The sequence below is a fragment of the Octopus sinensis genome, linkage group LG15, assembly GCF_006345805.1.
Source record: "Octopus sinensis linkage group LG15, ASM634580v1, whole genome shotgun sequence".
Taxonomy (NCBI): Eukaryota; Metazoa; Mollusca; class Cephalopoda; order Octopoda; family Octopodidae; genus Octopus; species Octopus sinensis.
Genome location: NC_043011.1, coordinates 53,918,601 through 53,928,270, shown reverse-complemented (window position 1 = coordinate 53,928,270; position 9,670 = coordinate 53,918,601). Strand labels below are relative to the sequence as shown.

Below are 9,670 nucleotides of genomic sequence, written 5' to 3'. Positions count from 1 at the left end.
CCTTAAGTAGTGAAGAAAATCACTACCCACTACCTAATATATATATATATGTATATATATATATATTTGTGTATGTGTTTTTTTTCCAAGACAATTCTTTTAAAAGAGGAAGAAACATATTTTAGTCTTTAGACTTTAATCTTGTTGGTTTCATCTTGTAGCAGTTGATGTTGTTACCATGGTGATTCTTGTCATGTAACATTGTTCTTATTGTCGCCATTTTTTTTTTGTTTTTGGAGGTGTGTGTGGTGAATTTGGGAGGTGGAAAAGACAGGGGGTGGGAGGAAAATAAACAAAAACAATTAGTTGGGGTACATGGGGGGTGGGTTCGCTCAATGTGAGGAGGGGAGATTGAAAAGCAGGGCAGCAGAGAGATGGAATGGAAGGAGTAAAGAGGGTAGGTCGATTGCAACCTATTACATGGACAGTCTGTCTGATGTGGTGGTCAACAGTTTTATATATATGTTTATATATATAAAATAACCACTAAACAGTCCATAGGTCCTTTTTACCCCAGATAGTTTACACAGAGGGATTAGAATAGAGTAGGAGATAAAAGAGAATTCAGGAAGGGATGAAAATAGAGAAAGACAAGAGAATATGGAGACAGACAGGCAGACATTCTTTAAATTTGTTCATGTTGGAGTTGCCCATTATTATAATTATTAATATTACTGTTTGTGTTTCTCTTTTACGCAGCAATCACAACTGACCCCCCCCCCCACCAGAGGTCACGGACATAAGCACAACCTTTTACGACACGGGTCGGCCATTCTCGGCAGGCGTGCTCGACGGTGACCCCGCCGCAGAGTGTTGCGGAGAGTGTGCGCTGGCAGAGATGACGGAGTGCGTCGGACTGGGGGAAGAGGGTGGCTGGGTGGTGAGGAGGGTCGTTGAGGCGACGTCCGAGCTGGTCAACAGCGACAGGGGCTGCTGTACGCCCGGCCCCGCCATACAGCTCTGTAGGTTCTGTGATTGCTATTGTTGCAGTGATGAGGCTGTGGAGGAGCAGCTGGACAGCGGAGACGACGACGTGGAGGTGTGGAGGAGGAGGTTGGTGGTGGTGTATATATATAAACAAACATACATGCATACTTATGTGTGTGTGTTTGTGTGTGTGTGTGTGTGTGTGTATAGGCGCAGGAGTGGCTGTGCGGTAAGTAGCTTGCTAACCAACCACATGGTTCCGGGTTCAGTCCCACTGCGTGGCATCTTGGGCAAGTGTCTTCTGCTATAGCCCCGGGCTGACTAATGCCTTGTGAGTGGATTTGGTAGACGGAAACTGAAAGAAGCCTGTCGTATATATGTATATATATATAAGTGTGTGTGTATATGTTTGTGTGTCTGTGTTTGTTCCCCTAGCATTGCTTGACAACCAATGCTGGTGTGTTTACATCCCCGTAACTTAGCAGTTTGGCAAAAGAGACCGATAGAATAAGTACTGGGCTTACAAAGAATAAGTCCCGGGGTCGATTTGCTGGACTAAAGGTGGTGCTCCAGCATGGCCGCAGTCAAATGACTGAAACAAGTAAAAGATATCTGTATAAGTATATATCAATGCACGTATGTATCTGTGAGTTGCGTATTCCTATAACTTACACATATAACATTATATACACAGACATGTTATTAGATATATTTTGAAATGATATTTCCTCTGTATTGTAGACATAAAGAACCTTATCATTTATAGTCTTCTATTATACGTATCCTTCCAGCTATAAAGTTTATAGACACATGAAATTACCTGTCATTACCAGGTCAAAGGTCATTGCCCAAATTGATGGAATTATTCTCTCCTCATGCCTCCCCCACCATCAATTTAAACCCTCCACCACCACCACCACCACCAGAACTGCCACTGCCACTGTCACCACCTCTACCACCACCACTTTACGTGTTTTTGTCTGAATTGATTCTCCATTAGTCTTCCTCCAAACTCTACTGATTATCTTTCGATTATTAACTGGATATGTTTAGTTATTGATCTCGAGAACAATCTGTTGCGTCTGTTTTATAGCTGTATGGATCAACATAATTTGATATCAGAACGATATAAGCTCTGTAGATCAATAGATATCAATAGATATCTCTCTCTCTCCCTCTCTACTGTTGTAGAAATATTGAGATAACCATTTAAATATGTTATTAGAAACCAAATTATGAGAGAGAGAAAGAGAGTGTAGACAGAGAGTGAGAGAAACGGAGAGAGAATGTGCAAGTGTTTGTGTGTGTATGTGTGTGTGTGTGTGTGTTCTTGTCTGATAAACCATACTGTGTTGAATATATTGTGTAATTTAGACAATATTATGATTCAATAGACAGCGAGGCAGTAGATTGGAGATAAAGCACATAGTGTAATAGCTCAAGGCATTAGATTCCCTATCTTCTGCCACCCATCACCTACTCTCCCTTCCAGTGAAATCTGTTTTTATTGTTATTGCTATTGGTTGCTGCTGTTATTATATTTGTGTTTCACTTTGGCCCTGATTGAACAGGGCTATGTTCAAGATGTTCCAGTTGTGACCATCTAGTCTTTTCTTTTGTCTTTTTTTTTTGTCTTTTTGTTTTTTCTTTTTCAGATAATATATATCTAGGACTGCATTGTCCAGTATGTCTTTCCACTTTTAAGAAAGTAGGACGTAATTCAAGGAAGATTTGGCTGCTATTTCTAGCTAGCAGACTGAGTAATTGTGGTGGTCTGTTGAGAATTTTCAATGAGGTCCGAGAAGCATATGATTGAAGATGTGTGCACGAGTGTCAACATTGAGTGATGACATAATGAATCATTGCGCGGTTGATTTGCTTGAGTAAAGGTTGATAAATCCCATGGAACTATACAACAACAACAACAACGACGACAACAACAACAACAACAGCAGCAGCAGCGATAACAGCAACAATGCAGGAACTGACAATATGTTGAAAGCATTAAATAAGATACCTGATAATGTTCAGAGATTGGACTGAGTGAAACATAATGAAGATACAGATCTTAATAAAACATATGCTATAAAGCTAAGTTTAATTGTCTAGACAACAATAAATATTGTCATCATCGCAGTCATTGTCATTATTGCAGCTGCCGCCATTGCTGTCATTTTCATCATCATCATCATCATCATCATCATCATTGTAATCGTCATCATTGTCGTCGTTGTTTGTCAACATCATTATTATTTTTACTCTCTTTGCTCTCTCTCTCTCTCTTTTACTCTTTTACTTGTTTCAGTCATTTGACTGTGGCCATGCTGGAGCACCACCATTAGTCGAGCAAATCGAACCCCAGAACTTATTCTTTGTAAAACTAGTACTTATTCTATCGGTCTCTTTGGCCAAACCGCTAAGTCACAGGGACATAAGCACACCAGCATCGGTTGCCAAGCGATGTTGGAGGGACAAACACAGACACACAAGCACACACACACATATATATTCATATACATATATACAATGGGCTTCTTTCAGTTTCCGTCGGCCAAATCCGCTCATGAGGCTTTGGTCGGCCCGAGGCTATTGTAGAAGACACTTGCCCAATGTGCCACGCAGTGGGACTGAACCCGTAACCATGTGGTTGGTAAGCAAGCTACTTACCACACAACCACTCCTGCAACTTTTTTTTAATCAATCCTGGAAGAATAAATGGCAAAGGGGATCTGAGTAGGATTTGAACATACTCCATGCATTGAATAGACATGTAGGGCATGTAGAGGCACATGGCTTAGAGTGTTGGACTCATGATTGTAAGATTGTGGTTTCAATTCCTGGACTGGGCAATGCATTGTGTTTTCAAGCAAAGCACTTCATTTCACATTGCTCCAGTTCACTCAGCTGGAAAAAATTGAGTAATCCTGCGACAGAACAGCGTCCTGTGCAGTTGGGGAATATATACATCATGAAACTCAGAAACTGGCCTTTTGAGTCTGTATGACTTGAGAAGGTAACTTTACCTTTTTTTTTTTACACGTAGGGCACGTGGATGTCAAATGGATATGGAGGGTAAGTTGTCAAGCGATTTTGTGGGGACAAACACAGACACACAAACACACACATATATATACATATATATGATGGGCTTCTTTTCAGTTTCCATCTATCAAATCCACTCACAAGGCTTTGGTCGGCCCAAGGCTATAGTAGAAGATACTTGCCCAAGGTGCCACGCAGAGGGACTGAACCCAGAACCATGTGGTTGGTAAGCAAGCTACTTACCACACAGCCACTCCTGCGCCTATATATATATATATATATATAGTCTAACAAAATCGATGGATTAAATTACCTTACCTGAGAAGAAACTGAAATTGAACAGAGAAGACAGCCAGCTGAGAAGGTTAGTCAAAATTTGAATGAACTATGCACAACATTGCACTCAATTTTCACAAATAACTTTGAAAAAGAATCATCACCAAAATACCTAATACACCAATGTCAGCACATTTAATTAAAAGTTGCATTAACCAAAATTGGTCCAAAAATCTTAACGCTAGAAAATTTTCGTTTTGGAATGTGATAAAAAATAATAATAAGGTAGAAATATATGAAAAATGGATTAACTCAACACCTTTAACCCTTTAGTATTTAAACCGGCCACATCCGGCCAAAATAGTTAATCTGTTTTATGTTCAAACTGACCAGATCCAGGCTCTCACACCTACCCTACAATGTTATTCTACATTAGGTAATTACACCATCAAGATCTTGAAGATATGAGATAATGCATGATTAATTGAAATCAATGGGAATCAATAGGCATTATGTTTGATAGAATATTCTGAATGCTAAGGGGTTAATTCTGCCATGCAAGCTACAAATCAAACCAATCCCAGAAGAACCCGAACAGCAAAGGAATCTTAGGGAGAAATTAGCACTAGAGAAAATGAAAATAGTGATTGAGTTACTCAATCTCAGAGCATCGAATAAGGAACAAAAATATAAAATGACCGATGAAGAAATGCACACTGAACTCACTAAATATACTGATCAACAACTTTTGGAAAGTGTTATAAAATTATGGAAAGACAGCTGAGTCGGAAGAAATAAATTCCCTGCAATGGTGGGAAAACAGTGTTGACTTCTTCCTTAGTTACAAAGCTCAGTAATAATAATAATAGATGCAGTACCAGGCAGTGGCTCTCATGGCTCCTGATCTTAACTGATTAAAAGTGTTATCATGTACATTGTTTTGTCTTAGTATAAAAGATGGGCTACAGCAAATATTCTGCTCAATACCACAGACTTGACTTTAAGACCCATTATAAATGGACCAGCCTGTGAAACCCACCGCCTAAGCAATTTCCTAGATGTCCAACTGAAACCCTTGCTGAAATACATCAAAAGTTTCATTAGAGATGATTTAGATATGCTGGAGCACTTACCAAAAACAATTAATGAAGAGGCATTATTGGTTTCCTTCGATGTTATTAATCTTTACACCAACATCCCACATGACTATGGAATAAAAGCAATCAAATTCTGGTTGGAAAAGTACCTCGAAGTACACTTGGAATGCATAAATAAGATCTTTAGTGTTGAATTTTCAAAATTTATACCTCAGAACAATTATTTCCCATTTGATGACACATACTATCGTCAAAAATGCAGAATTGCGATGGGAACGAAAGCAGCCCCTGTTCTGGCAAACCTGATAATGGGTTATTTTGAATTCACCATATATGAAGTGTCACTTCAAAAACATGGTTATCCATTTTACCATTACATAAGAGAAAGCTGGAAAAGATACCTGGATGACTGTTTTATCATTTGGAAGGAGACCATTGACAAACTTTTGGTCTTCAAATCAACACTAAATGATATAAATAGTAACATTCAATTCACAATGGAATATAGCAAAGAACAGCTCCCATTTTTGGAGACTATGATAAAAAAAAGTCAACAACCAAATTATAACTGACATCTATCATAAACCAACGGACTTGAAACAATATTTCCTCTTTAGCTCATGCCATCCGAACACATCAAAACAAATTTCCCCTTTAATTTAGTAAGCAGGATTTGCACAATAGTATCTGATAGAACTACTTGGGACCTTCATCTTCAAGACCTCAAAACACCAGACCATCTGAGACTCCATTCATTGATATACTGTCCAGATGACTTCTCTAGCTTTTTCTTTTCTCAAGGCATTCACAAGGCAGTGAGAATCTGTGTTTGGAGTCTTTTCTATAACATACTAGTAAACCCATTACTAAGACCTTGACAAGTGCTACTACTCTGGATCAGAGTAGACCTTAAATCAAACATGGCTCAGAGATGGTTCCACGTTCCTCAAAGCCCTGCAACTCCCAAACCAGAGCTCCACTACTGGACACAGTTTCAAGTCATGTACAGGACAAAGATGTACAATATGCGGCTGTCAAATGGACATGTAGGGTAAGTGGATGACAAATGGATCTGAATGCATCAAATAGACATGTAGAGCATGTGAAGGCACATGGCTTAGGGTTTTGGACTCATGATCATAAGATTGTGGTTTCAATTCCTGGACTGGGCAATGCATTGTGTTTTCAAGCAAACACTTCATTTCTCACTGCTCCAGTCCATTCAGCTGGAAAAACTGTGTAATCCTGCAACTGACCAGTGCCCTGTCCAGTTGAGGAATATATACATCATGAAACTGGGAAACTGACCTTATGAGTCTGTATGACTTGAGAAAGTAACTTTACCTTCTTTTTTACACATGGATGTCAAATGGGTATGTAGGGTAAGTGGATGACAAATGGACCTGAATGTGTGAAGTAATCATGTAGGACATGTGGATGTCAAAAATGACATGCAGAAGCATGGATGTCAAAGGGACATGCAGAAACGTGAATGTCGAATGGACATGTAATGTATATGGAAGTCAAGTTGACATATAGAAATAGTGTGAGTGGATGTCAAGTTGACATGTGAATGTCAAATGGAAATGTGGATGTCAAGTGAGTAAGTAGGGCATGTTAATGTCAAGTAGACATGTAGAGAATCAAGCAGAGAGGTGGAGGGAGTGAATGGATATCAAGTGCATAGTTGGGAATAGATATCAAACAGACAGATGGGACAGCAACAAATAGATAACCAAAAGAGACAGGCAAGAGGAGTGGAAAAGATATCAAACTGATATATTGGAGGCAAACTAAATAGACATCAGATAGACAGGTAGGAGGGACGTATTGATATCAAACTGACAGGTAGGAGGAAAACAAACAGATATCAAACTGATATGTGGGAGGAGCAAACAGATGCTATGTGAACACGTGAGAGTGAGGGTGACACCGCCTTGAAGAGTTTGGTTGAACGAATCAACCTCTGAACCTATTTTCAAGTCTGCTACTCATTCTATCGGTCACTTTTGCTGAACTGCTAAAGTATGGGGATATAAACAAACCAACACCAGTTGGCAAGTGGTGGTGAAGAACAAACCCAAACACACATACACACACACTGTCTCCTCTCTCTCTCTCTCTCTCTCTCTCACACACCAAAAACCACACACACACTTATAAGTACACAGGTGCAGGTATGGCTGTGTGGTAAGAAGCTTGCTTCCCAACCACATGGTTCCGGGTTCAGTCCCACTGCATGGCACCTTGGGAAAGTGTCTTCTACTATAGTCTCAGGCTGACCAAAGTCTTGTGAGTGGATTTGGCAGATGGAAACTGAAAGAAGCTTATTGTATCAATGTGTGTGTGTGTGTGCTTTTGTGCCTGTTTTTGTCCCACTCCACCACTTGACAACTGGTGTTGGTGTGTTTACAACCCCATAACTTAGCAGTTCAACAAAAGACACCAATAGAATAAGTGCTAAACTTAAAAGTCCTAGAGTCAATCTGTTTGACTAAAACTCTTCAAGGCAGTATCCCAGCATGGCCACAGTCAAATGACTGAAACAAGTAGAAGAAAAATATATATACTCATATACACACGCATACATGTGTGTGTGTGTATTCAAAGGGCTTCACACAGTTTCTATCAACCAAATTCACTCACAAGGCAATGCTCGACTCAAGGTAGAACTGAGTAGGACTGAACCTGAAATTATGTAGTGGCAAAGCAAGCTTCTTAACCACACAGCCAGGCCTGCAAATATATACTGCTTTCTAAGTAAAAAAGAGAAAACTGATGTGAGGGTCAAGGCTGGATGGCTTTGGATCATAGGTTTGTTCCATTAGAGCTCGTCTTGGATTACACAACAGTAATTTGCACAAGAAATGAACCTTATGCTTAACCCTCTTGATACCAACCCACCTGAGGCTACCCGTGGTTAAATAATAGAAGCTTTCTGTTTTGAAGTGATCAAAATTAAAAACCATTAACATTTTATATTAATTTATGTTCCAAAAATTTGTTTGATATTGGTTTCAAATTCTGGGGGAGGAGCATAGTTGATTACATCGAGCCCAGTGCACAGCTGGTACCTATTTCATCGACCCCAAAAGGATGAAAGGCAAAAATCGACTTCAGCGGAATTTGAACTCAGAACATGTAGCGGACAAAATGCCACCAAGCATTTTGCCTAGCATGCTAACGATTCTGCCAGCTCACCTGTTTAATAGTGGCACTTTCAAAATTATTTGAAACAAGGCAGTGTCTTTCAACAGAAATATAAGGAAAAAAAATAATAAAGAAAGAAATAATAAAAAGTAAATAAAAAAATCAAATGGAAATTGTAGTTGTGATACCTGTGCCAGTGGCACGTAAAATGCACCATCCGATCGTGGCCGATGCCAGCGCCACCTTGACTGGCTTCCGTGCCGGTGGCACATAAAAAGAACCAACCGATCTTGACCGCTGCCAGCCTCCCCTGGCATCTGTGCCGGTGGCACGTAAAAAGCACCCACTACACTCATGGAGTGGTTGGCGTTAGGAAGAGCATCCAGCTGTAGAATCACTGCCAGATCAAGACTGGAACCTTGGTGCAGCCTCCTGGCTTCCCAGACCCCGGTCGAACTGTCCAACCCATGCTAGCATGGAAAGTGGACGCTAAATGATGATGATAATGATGATGAGGAGGAGGAGGAGGGGGAGGAGGAGGTTAATCTAATTCTTTATACTAATCTTATTCTAAATATTAATCCACAAATGGTCGCATTTCTTTGCAATGTATTATACATGTTGTAATGTTATCTTCATGGTCTGTTTTATTCTATCTAGGATTCTGAATGTATTCAATGTCAAAGTGTCCTCTCAATCTGTCTTGTGACCTTTCTGATCTCCAATAACAGTCTCAAACTAATGAGAGAGTTTCTATGCTGTTGATCAACTTGCTAGAAATAGCAATCACATCTCACTCTAATCATACCTTGCTATTTTGAAAAAAGAGGTAAAAAAGACAAAAATTGGACTGGCACATTGATTATGTGACCATTCACATACTGAAAATACAAGAGGCATGATGGTCATAGCTGGACAGCTATAGATCACAGGTCATCTGACAGTATTTTTCTAATTGAATATACACTTATGTATATATATTAAATGTGTGTGTTATGTGTGCATAGGTGTTGTTGATACATTACATACATTGACAGGTATATATATATATATAATATATATATATATATATATATATATATATAGTTTGCACATATATAAGTATGCACTATACATATATATACATCCATAAATATAGATCTATTTATATATATAAAAGAATACATGTATACAGGTAT

The 9,670-nt window shown here is 39.3% G+C and overlaps 1 long non-coding RNA gene across 1 annotated transcript in view; it reads left to right on the top strand.

Moving 5' to 3' along the window:
* Positions 1-882: 882 nt before the first annotated feature.
* The window catches only part of LOC118766434, a 17,328-nt gene continuing 8,540 nt past the window's right edge, over positions 883-9,670 (top strand). Inside the window, exon 1 of the long non-coding RNA XR_005002367.1 lies at positions 883-1,063. This is a non-coding gene — a long non-coding RNA (uncharacterized LOC118766434). The remainder of the gene's footprint in view (positions 1,064-9,670) is intronic.